Source organism: Eubalaena glacialis, chromosome 8 (genome assembly GCF_028564815.1).
Source record: "Eubalaena glacialis isolate mEubGla1 chromosome 8, mEubGla1.1.hap2.+ XY, whole genome shotgun sequence".
NCBI lineage: Eukaryota > Metazoa > Chordata > Mammalia > Artiodactyla > Balaenidae > Eubalaena > Eubalaena glacialis.
The window spans coordinates 113,150,917-113,163,768 of NC_083723.1; positions in this window are offsets into that span (position 1 = coordinate 113,150,917).

Consider the following 12,852-nt stretch of genomic DNA (forward strand, 5'->3'; position numbering starts at 1 on the left):
ATTTCCAAAAATCATATCCTTCCTTTTTCAACATATTACGAACACTTCTTCAGCCTCTCCTATAGAAACAGTATGCTAATGCTGAGGATTCAAAGATGGATACAATTCAGTAAATTTCCTGAAAGAGTTTACTATTTAATTGTAATAAATGAAAACCATTTCCTTTCTTTTTTACTGAAAGTGATGAAAGCCATGTGGCAGACCCCAAAGCCTTTTTATTCAAAAGTCATTCATGTCCCCTTTCTCCCTCATCTTCCTAGACTACAGAGATATACAAATAAAATACTCCTTCCCAAACTGCCCTGCAGTGAAGTGTGACTATGTGACCTGGTTCTGAACAATGAGATTGAAGCCAAAATAACCAGATGAGGCTTCTGGGAGAATGTCTTACTAGTACAGAAAGATAATTTGCCCTTTCAGTCCTTTGCCCATCTTCCTTCTTCAATTCAGTGCCTAGATGTGTAATAGCCATTTTACAACCATGAAGATGCAAATCATTTACTAAGAATGGAAAAGTCAGTTGTAATGCACATTGGTCCCTAATGACTTCCTCGAGGAGTTGCTAGCCCAAGACAGTTCATCTATCACTAGACTTTTTATTATAAAAGAAAATTAAACTCCTATCTGTATAAGCCACTGTTGACTGGATTTTTTATTTGCTTGCAGCTAAATGCATTTCTAACTTTTAGTTGGCACAAATGAATTCAGGAAAAAAATCAATATATTGGTTGAAATATTCATAATAACCTAAATCAAATGGGGTAGTTCAGTTAGAGCCCCCTCCCCAATTGTATTTTGTGAATAATTTCCAAAGTTAACTATGAAGTTAATAATATTACTCTTTAATCAAATCATTCCAATTCTAAAATGTATCTTAAGTAAAAATCCCAAGTAAGAAGAAGTAAGGAAAAGAAAATATTTGTTGTAGAATGATTTATAATGATGAGGAAGTGATCTAACAGATAAACAATAGGAAAATAAGTAAAATTTTCAATGTCCATTGAAGGACTATTATGCAGATCCCCCAATTAATAGTTATGGATCCATGCAAATTTGTCATACAAATTGCTGATGATGTACTAAATGAAAACACTGTGATATGAAGTTGAATAACATCATTATTGAAACTATATAAAATATGGGGATATAAGGCAGAAAAGGAATGCACAAGTAGAAAAATAATTGGTTTTGAGATGACTCAATTTTTTCAAAATTATTTATACTGTTATAATTTTATACTTATAATTGTAAGACATTTCAGATGATAAATATTATTTTATTAAATACCATGTTCTTTCAAAAATATCTTTTTGTATCCCTACCAGGGACAGAGGTATCATAAACTTTTGGTTTAGAATCACTGTAAATTTAAATAGATATTTAATTTAAATAAATGTCATAAAACATTTTAACTCAGAAAACAGATGAATTTTTGTAATATCGGGAAAGCTCATTAAGATTAGAATGGTTACTCTCAAGAATGAACATGAAATGTACAGTCAAATGACTTAAACAAATTTGATTTTGTTTTCATTTCCCTTGCATGTCACGGACAACAAAATTATCTTAATGATTAAGATTGTCTTTTGCACAACTAAAAATGGCAATAATACAATGTCAGAGCTGGGAGGAATTTAGGAGATTATCTGTCCCCACCTTTCATTTCAGAAATGAAGAAACACCTAGAGAAGTTAAGTGACTCACCAAAGTTCACATAGCTAGTCAGTGGAGAACAAGGATAGTGTTCAGGTCTTCTTTAATGTTATTCATTCCCCACAATAAACATTTATTCATTAAATAAGCATCTATTAAGTAGTCACTCTGTACTGCTATACTGGACACTGTGCTAGGTACTGTTTTCAAAGATAAGTTGGGGATAATACACTACTCTGTGAGGATCAGAGTCTTGTGGGGTGAACAACAGGATAATAATTATAAGCGATATTGATATAAGTGCTTTACGTTCTACTAGATTCCAAATGTCTTGGAGTATGATCTTGGAGGACCTAACAGATGATGTCTGAGGAGCCCAGGGAAGAAGAGACTCTTGCCTTACTTCTGAAGATTTGAGTGGAATTTCACCATCCAGAAATAGTACATTGCAAAAGTGCAGAATAATAAAAAGAACCAGGTGTGCTGAAAAATGCCAAATACTTTGATATGGCATAGACTTGGAATGGAGGAGCAAGGGAGAAGTGGAGGTAGATGAGGCTGGGGGGTAAGTTACAGACACTTTGAGAAATCCTTCTATTCTCTGAGGATTTTGAACTTTGTGGAATAAGCAAATAAAAAGCGCAGATTATTCCTAGGTAGGAAAAATAGTATAATTAGATTTTTTAAGAAATCTGTAGAGGTGTGAAGGACAAAACTGAACAGGAAGAGGCAGAAAGACAAGTTATGAGGTTATCGAAATAGTTTGTGCAAGAAATACTAAAGGCTTGAACTAAGGCAGTGGCAGTGGTCTAGAAAGAGGAATAAATATCTGAGAGATATTACTGAGATAGAACCAAAAGTATTTAACAAATTAATTATAGATATTGAGGGAAATGGTAGAATCAAAGTTGAAACAAACAAGTAGTTCTAGAAATTTTAGGCAAATTCTCATAACAGAAAGAACCTAATGGAATTTAACATGGTCTTATCAATATGTCATAAATTGTTGCTCAAAACTTCCATATCTAGTATATCAAATTCCTGCTAATCATACACAAGTTATGCAAGGGAGAGGTTAAATCAACAATACTTGTTATATTTACCAAGACTGAATTATGAAGAAATAGAAAATCTGAACAGACCAGACCTATAACTAGTAATGAGATGCATTGGTAATCAAAATACTCTCAGCAAAGAAAAGCCCAGGACCAGAGGGCTTCATTGGTGAATTCTATCGAACATTGAAAGAAGAATTAATACCAATTCTCCTCAAATACTTCCAAAAAATTGAAGAGGAGGGTACACTTCCAAATTCATTCTATAGTGCCAGCATTACCCTGAGTGAAAGTCAGACAAAGATACTATAAGAAAGTTATAGGCCAATATCCTTGATGAATATTGATGCAAAAATCCTCAACAAAATACTAGGAAACAGAATTCAGCAACACATTAAAGGAATTATACTCCATGACCAAGTGGGATTTATTCCTGGAATGTAAGGATGGTTCAGCATATGAAAATCAATGTAATACATCACATTAACAGTATGAAGGGGGGAAAATCTGATTACCTCAATTGGCATAGAAAAGGTATCTTATAAAATTGAACACCTTTTGATGATTTTAAAAAAACACTCAAGAAACTAGAGATAGAAGGAAACCTCAACATGACAAAGTTCACATATTAAAACAAATAAACAAACAAACAAACAAAAAACCAGAGCTAACATAATACTCAATGGCAAAAGACTGAAAGCTTTTTCTTTACAATCAGGAAAAAGACAAGGATGCCTGCTTTTGCCACTTGTATTCCACATAGTACTGGAAGTTCTAGCCAGAGCAGTTAGGCAAGAAAAAGAAGTAAAAGGTGTGTCCAAATTGAAAAGGAAGAAGTAAAATTATCTCTGTTTGCATACAACATGATCTTATGTGTAGAAAATCCAGAAGATTCCACATACAAAAAAAAATTGTTAGAATTAATCAATCAATTCAGCAAAGTTTCAGGATAAAAATTCAACACGCAAAAATCAGTTGCATTTCTACACACCAGCAATGAACAATCAGAAAATAAAAGTAAGAAAACAATTTTATTTACAATAGCATCAAAAAGCATAAAACACTTAGGAATAAATTTAACCAAGGAGGTGAAAGACTTATACACTGAAAGCTACACAATGTTGTTGAAGGAAATTAAAGAAGACACAAATAAATGGAAAGACATCTTGTGTTCACAAATTGGAAGACTTAATATTGTTAAGATGTCCATACTACCAAAAGCAATCTACAGATTTAATGCAATCCCTACCAAAATTCCAGGGACACTTTTTGCAGAAATAGAAAAATTTACCTTAAAATGTACTGTGGAATTTCAAAGAACCCTGAATAGCCAAAACAATTTTGCAAAAGAAAAACAAAGTTGGAGGTCTAACACTTCCTGATTTCAAGTTCGTTACAAAGCTATAGTAACCAAAAGAGTGTAGTACTGGCATAAAGGCAGACATATAACACAATGGAACAGAAAAAAATGCTCAGAAGTAGACCTTCACATATATGATCAAATGATTTTCAACAAGGGTGCTAATATCATTCAATGGATAAAGGATAATCTCTTCAACAAAGGTCATTGGAAAAACTGTCTATCCACATGCAAAAGCATGAATTTGAACTTGCTTAGTCAGCCCTAGTTGTTGTAACAAAATATCATAGGCTTGGTGGATTAAATAACAGACATTTATTTCTCACAGTTCTAGAGGCTGGGAAGTCCAAGATCAAGGTATCAGCAATTCGGTTCTTAGTGACAGCCCTCTTCCTGGTTTGTAAACATCCTCCTTCTGCCTGTATTCTTACATGGCAGAGAGAGGGAGCTCTGATGTCTCTTCCTCTTCTTATAAGAACACTAATCTCATCATGGAGGTTCCACCCTCATGACCTCATATAAAACTAATTACCTCCCAAAGGCCCCACCTTCTACATTGGTGGTTAGGGTTTCAATATATGAATTTTGGGAGGACACAAACATTCAACCCATAACACTTACACTTATAGAAAAATTAACTAAAAATGGTTCAAAGACCAAAAAAGTAAGAAAGACCTAAAACTATAAAACTCTTAAAAAGAAACACAGGTGAAAAGTTTCATACTATTGGATTTGGCAAATATGCCCTAGATATGACACCAAAAGTACAGGTAACAAAGTAAAAATAGATAAATTGGACTATATCAAAATGTAAAACTTCTGTATATCAAAGGACGGAATCAGCAAAGTGAAAAGGCAACCTATAGAATAAGAGAAAATATTTGCAAATCGTATATCTGAAAAGGGGCTAATATCCAGCATATATAAAGAACTTATACAACTCAACAACAAAACAACAAATAACTTGATTAAAAAATGGGCAAAGGACTTAAATGAACATTTCTCCAAAGATGATATACAAATGGCCAACTAGCATATAAAAAGATGCTCACTATCACTAATCATCAGAGGAATGCAAATCAAAACCACAATGAGATTTCCTCTCATATGCATTAGAATGGCTACTATTAAAAAAATTTTTTTAAACCCAGAAAATAACAAGCTGTTGGTAAGAATATGGAAAAATTGGAACCCTTGTCCACTGTTGGCGGGAAAAACAGTCACTATGGAAAATACTGCAGCAATTCCTCAAAAAATTAAAAATAAAATTATCATATGACCCAGCAATTCCACTGCTGGGTATATATCCAAAAAGAATTGAAAGCAGGATCTCAAAGAGATATTTACACACCCACATTCATAGCAGCACTATTCACAATAGCCAAGAGTTGAAAGTAACCCAAGTGGATGAATGGAAAAACAAAATATGGTCTATACATACAATGGAATATTATTCACCCTTAAAAAGGAAGGAAATCCTGATATATGCTACAACATAAATGAACCTTAAGGCCATTATGTTAAATGAAATAAGCCAGTCACTAAAAGACAAATACTGTATGATTCCACTTACTTGAGATACCCAGAATAGTCAAATTCACAGAAACAGAAAATAGAATGGTGGTTGCCAGGGGCTAGGAGGAGGGGGAAATGAGGAGTTATTTGAATGTTAATGAATACAGAGTTTTAGTTTTGCAAGATGAAAAAGTTCTGGAGATTCACTGCACAACAATGTAAATATACTTAAATACTTAATACTTAAATACGTAATAGTTCAGTATACTACTGAAACATATAAATGATTAAGATGGTAAATTTTATGTTATTCTTTTTTACCACAATAAAAATTTTTTTTAAAAACTGCTTGTGGAAATCCTCTGAAACAAGGGGTTAAAAACCATGTTTGAGGGAAAAAAATAAATTAAAATAAAAAATTAAAATGAATTTATGCTGAGACCACAAATTATTAAATCTGTCTTTGACTTTAAGTCTCAGACCTTGAGCAAGGAAAATAAGTTCTCCTAAGAAGATGAGTTCAAATGAGTAGGAGTCAGGTAGGGGCAATTGCAAGGCAAGGGAAGAAATAATTTCTCGATGGAGTTTCTACACTAAGATGCAATCCCTGTACCAGATTTCAGGACGTTGGACCTTGCTCTTTCCTCTTCATTAATCAAAGATAATGAAGAATTACAGGGTGGAATTACTTGCCAAAGAGTTTTCCATTTTCCGCCTCCCTCCCTCAGATGATGCTGATTGGAACGAGGAAAGTTCCCTGAGGACAAATGCTCCTGCTCTTAGGACCAGAGTTTGCTTGCAGCAAACTTGAGGATATGGGGAGGGGGAAGGGTAAGCTGGGACAAAGTGAGAGAGTGGCATGGACATATATACACTACCAAACGTAAAATAGTTAGCTAGTGGGAAGCAGCCGCATAGCACAGGGAGATCAGCTCGGTGCTTTGTGACCACCTAGAGGGGTGGGATAGGGAGGGTGGGAGGGAGGGAGACGCAAGAGGGAAGAGATATGGGAACATAGGTATATGTATAACTGATTCACTTTGTTATACAGCAGAAACTAACACACCGTTGTAAAGCAATTATACTCCAATAAAGATGTTAAAAAAAACCAGAGCGCTCAGAGGTCTGGCTTTGTTATTACTCACAGTCCCTTTGGTGAGCCGAGTACAGTCAGCAATACCCATCCAGGCCAATCCACCATTAGGGAGCTGCACGTGAGAACATGGGCATTTCCCCTTTTCTTTCAAGCGAGTCGGGTCTTTAATTGGATTGCGGTAATGTAACCTTCCTTGTCCAACATTGCTATCCAAGGGGTGTGAAAGCAGCTCCTGTTACATTTCTTTGAACTCCTATTTGACTCATAGTTTATACTACTGTTTCTCAGTCTTCCCTCATATACTGAACTCTTTTAAAGGAAAAAAAGATTCTTACAGACTCCCACAGATTCATTTAAATTCTTTCTATTATAATTTTAATGATGTTTCGCAAAACAAGGCCAAAGTCTTTATATTAGTTATAACGACCCCCCCAAACTTCAAATACAATACAAAAGCACACAACCCAAATATTCAAAATCACAATATTTATGTGTGATGAATAACACTGTTTTCCTCAAACTGAATCACCACTTTCAACAGGAATATGGTCGTGTTTGCTTCAGAGCAGGCTCTTGAGATGGGTGCTTTGTGACTACTCAGCTCTCTGGTCATATTTCTGTACTGAAATTACTACTAAGCCTTTGCTCACACAGCCCATTCTGATGCCACTTGGCCTTACTTAGCACAAAGGCATCATATACATAACAATTCCATCTCTATTCTTTACTCATTAGCCCACAGTCACAAAACAGTGCTACTTGGTGATCAGTGTAAATGGGGCTCTCCTGAAATTACAGGTCATTTAGTAATGAGAGGTAATCCAAGTCATGCAGAATTGACATATACTAATTTTTTAGACAACCATATAAATTAAAACAAAAAAATTAACTTTGAAGATAAATGACAGAAGATTTAGTTTCTTGGAATCAGTTGAGGAACATTATAGTACACTTCCCTTAGCATCTACTTAATACTTAAATAAAGTATTTCATTGTTTCCTATGTATCTCCACCAAGTTTAAGTGACAGCAACTTAAAGGCAATAAGTTCAATGGTTCTATGGCTTCTCCTATAGAACCCAATAAAACTATGCCCATTAATGCCACAAACTGTGCCCATTGCCACAGCTGTTTGCGTCAGAGGTTGCTGAACTGATTGATTAAGGTTTCCTGAAAGTTTACTCCTTTGGAGTCTGTATCAGTCAATTTATTTTTTCCAGTTTTATTGAGATACAATTGACATATAACATTGTCTAAGTTTAAGGTTTACAATAGGTACCAATTTATTGAGTTAAAGAAGGTATTATTATTGGGACCAGGAAATGCATTCAGTCCACGTGTAGGCCATTTTGAGACATGAAGAGAAGTTCTTCTGGCTCACCATGGATAGTGTTGCACTGACCACCTGCATTCAGACCATACCACCCGAGCACTCAAACTCTTTGACCGCCTTTCAGTTGGAAAATGGGAACTGGACAAGAATGACAACTATGAAAACCTATACCAAACCTTCTATTGTCAAAGCCCTTTGCAGAAGGACTTTGTAGTGGAAAGGATGCTGGGTGAGAAAGCCAGAGCCCCGCTTGCTCTATCTTTATCACAAGTAGTGGTGTGACCTCAGGCAAGTCACCTAACTCCTCTAATATTTAGTTATCTTATTTACAAAATGAAAGAGTTGAAATAGAAATTCTCTAAGATTCTTTCTCACTCCAACAATATAATAACTATGAACGAGGGGGAAACGGGAGAGTTGAGGTAGGCTGCCACCTTATCATATATTTTGCTGTCTTAGAGCAGCCTGAATGATGCCCTTACTACTGAAATGTTTCATTTTTCTCTCCCGTCTCTCTCTTTATCTTTCCCTTCCTTCTCCTCTTCCTTCCTTCCCCTCTAGATGGTGATCAGCCTCAGGGAAGAAAGAGGAATGGCATCAAGAACACTTTCAAAGGGTATAACCGCAGACCATCTTAAACATACGCATGTGTTTCCCTTCTCTCAGGAATAGATATGGCTCTTTTGATGTTTTTCTGTCTCCGAAAGTAATTTCATGCACGTTTGCCAATCTGAATGTTGAACGTTTTCCAGAACATCACTTCATCAAAGCTAATGGGTAACTGTGTCTGGTAGTCAACAGCTCATCGATGTGTTTCCTGTTCCATTACTCAATAAGCATTAAATAACAACAGAAACAGTACTATTAAGACCACTCTGGAAGAATTCTTTGAGATGGGAGGAAGTAGGAAGGAAGAGGAGAAAACACATTACGCAGAAAGTTGTAACTCATACAAAAGGAGATGCATTTGTTCCCTACAGCCCAAAAGGACTTTGTGATTTGCTTTGAGTGTTACTCTGGCAGGTGATGAGGTGGAAACTTCTGCCCTCCTGTAGGGATATGTAATCACATTGAACACACTAGCTCCACTGTGCTGGTTAAATTGACGTTACTCTAAGAGAAGATATGGTGAGATTTAAGAGAGTTCAGAAGAAAGTAATGAAGACTACTAAAAAAATGGGGGAAATGAAATGAATTGGACATGTTTTGTGAGTTTGAAAAGGATGAAGCTAATGGCTAACTCAACTACTATCTTGTGGGAATGTTGGTATGGTTGTCAGGGGACAAAGCTAAAGAAAACAAACTTTCTGTATCCCTCTAATAAATTTTTAAATTCAGAATTTCTTTTGATTCCACAAACTCTAATTTGTTAAGCAAATAACCTTAATAGCCCTCATTATATTTTTTATTAACATTGTCTTCAGTTCTTCCATAGAAAGAACCTAATCTGATGATTCAGCCTGAAGTCCCCTTTTCAAACATCTCTATCTCCTTCAATGGCTAGTGATAAATGGCTGGTGATGTTTCTTTGCCTACTTGTGCCAGCCAGCCTGTGGCGTCCTTAACACCAGTGTAGTCAGGCTGTTGGGCCTCTTAGGTAGAAGTAGTCAAGAAGTGAAAGGTAAGGAGGGTATCATTTCTCCCTCCAGGAGGCCTGCAGCAATTAAAATAAAATAAAATTGTATACCCAGCAAAACTCTTTTAAGTTTTATGAAAAATAAAAGACAATTACAGACAAATTAAATCTTAGAACAAGACCCTCATCTAACCCTTTTCCTGTATAACCCTTAGCAGGTATTTTTAAAATTCTTTCATAGCTGCCTAATCTGCAGTACCTGCCTCTCCTGCAACTTTAAAATTTTTCCACATCTTATAGCTTTTTAAAATGTGTGAGCCAGCCACACTATAGCTTTTTGAAATGTGTGAGCCAGCCTGCACTAGCTGAGAGGGGTTTAACATTATCCTAACCCTGGGTAATGCGACCATAAATTTCTTTGGCTTCCAGCTTCATAACAATGATGTCTACTGTGCTTTTTTAAATCAATCCTCATCTCATGAATCCAGAAACTTAGCTGCTCTTCCACCTTTTCCATAGCTTCATCACTCATAGATGTTACTTTAGCACTTTTCCGAGTAGACTCATGTCCAGGTCAGGATTTCCTCTTCCTTTTTCTGAATGTACTGCATTGTTGATTTATTAGCATTGACCTTATAGCCAAAAGCACTGTAACTCATGCCTAAATGAACCTTCTCTCACATATACTTTCTCCATAAGGCAAATCACAGCTTTTTTTGCACTTAGTAACACAGACAGAATTTCAGCACTATGCTTGGGGGCCATTTTAAACAGCAAAATCACTCCAAAAAGCACAAAAATGCACTAAATAGATCACAAAAAGGACACTTGTATACAATATGAGTGCTGAAATAAGAAGGCAGAGTGTCACCTTGTTCAACCTTCACTGGGTTCACATGCATCAGGCAACTCACATTTTTCGCTGTCCTGCACAAGTTCATGAATTATCATGAAAGTGCTGTGAGGAGTGATTTCGGGGATACAAGTAAATTTTAATGAGTAGACAAATTTACAAATAAGCTCTCTGTACAACATGAGGACCAACTGTTCAACTAAAATATTGCACAAAAATTTCATGAAAATTGGGGAACTGCTCAGAATTAAGGCATGCTGAGGTTCTTAGTTTGCTCAGAAGGAGAGTAAACATACTGATTAATTTTAAATGTTTACGTTAAATGTTCATGAAAAGAATAAAAACATTATGTTTCAAAAGAATAAAAAGTGTGTTTTAGTTCAGTCATAACCACAAGATGTCATTTTATACCCATCAGAGTAGCAAAAATTAAAATCAGATCACATCAAGCATTGGTGAGAGTATTGGCAAACAGGAACATATATATTGCTGGTGGAAGTGTAAATTGATACAACCATTTTGATAAAGTTTGTCAATACCTAAGAAGGCTTATGATATGTATTTTGAAATGCGGTACCCAGAACGGAATGGACTACTCCACACGCGAATCAATTAACTCAGGGCAGAGTGAACTCTTGCTTCCTATGACTTGAGGCAGATTCTAACTTTGCACTCACTTCACGACAGTCACATTCCAAAGTGTCAACAGAAACTTTTAGATATATTGCCAAGCCAGAGCTTCCTCAATCTATGATTGGAAAGGCAAGGTTTTAGACCTAAAAATAGGCATTCCATTACACCAAGTGGTCTGCCTCTATCTGCTACCACCTACTTCATCCTCTTAATTTTGTCTCCACGGCTCCTGTGATCAGGTATCCAGGAAAGGCAAAGGGAGCAAAACTTACGTGTGTGAAATGCCATGCGGTCCTGATGGGAGGTCTCCTCTTTGCCATATCATCCTCTCCCACTTTTCACCCAGGACGTGAAAGTGGGACTTCTAATATATTTTAAATCCCAGATTAGAAATTGTTTTAAAATTTGGGTCCAAAGTTCTGGCTCTTGTTAGCAACACCTACCCTTTCAGACATGCAGAGCTACATGACCTTGGTTCGTGCAAAAACTCAGGCACCTCTAGAGCAATGAAAACAGCATCAGAGACCACTGCAGGCTTGGCAATGTCAGAGGGGGATGGAGTTTGGGCAGAGAAGAGAAAAACTCACTCACGGCCAGTCCCTGGTGTCAGCCTTTACAACATCAGTTAGGCAATGGTGGGTGAGAGCAAGTGCTAAGTCATCTAGAAGATTCTTGGAGGTTCTTTGATGGAGATAATCCAAATAGAACACAGCTTAAGCCACCAGAGACAGAAGAAAAGAGAGGGGAGGCATGGAATGAAAACAGGAGGATGAAGTAAACCACATACTGAACGATTAGACTCTCCCCGGTGCCGTTCCCCACCATGATCCCAGAATACCTGTACAGTCACGTTCCCCTGTCAGGACATAGAAATATTTTCCTCTTAAGAAACTTGAATGGTCCCAGGTATTCAAATACTACCCTTTGGGAACCCTAACAAGAAAACACTAACTTACCATCCGATCTCCTTAAAGAGAGAGAATTCAGTCAGTTTTTTTAATTGAAGTACAGTTGACTTACAGTAGTCAGGTGTTGTTCAGGTGTACAACATAGTGATTCGATATTTTTATAGATTATACTCCATATAAAGTTATTATAAAATATTTGTTATACTCTATGTGCTATACATGAATGCTCTTTTTTTGAGAATTTAAAACATTTTTATTGGGACCCTCAGAAAGACATAACTTTTAAGTTGTGACCCAGAACAATGCTTACATACACACAAACAGAACTGAAATTAACGTTACATGAAACAGTGTTAATCTCTACTAAACGCATTCTGATATTTTCTATGTTATTCTGTGAAATTCCATTCTATCCCATTCCATCCCAACCCCATTCTATTCCATTCCATTGTTTCTCTTTTGTAAATTGTTGGTTAAAAATACATGAAATTGATTTCCCAGCCCTTTGGCCCTCAGTTTGAAGAACACTAGGTTAAATGAAAATGAACATTCGCTTACCCTTACTCTCAAATTTATAACTAATCATTATACATCGTCAATGTTGTTTTATGCATGAGAATGGACAATAGCCATTCAGATCTTTGAGGAAGGCTGGTAATATGAAAGAGAGGCCAAATGGGGAGAGAAATGTGTGTGTGTGTGTGTGTGTGTGATGGTGGTAAAATTCTTATATACCATGAAAAGAACTAACAGTAAGAGTCTAAAATTGATACATAAAATATTAGAACATAAACACATTATTTACAAATATAGAAATAAATGCAAGAAGAAATCTAATTTGGTTACTTCCAAGAAGTAGGACTGGTGGATG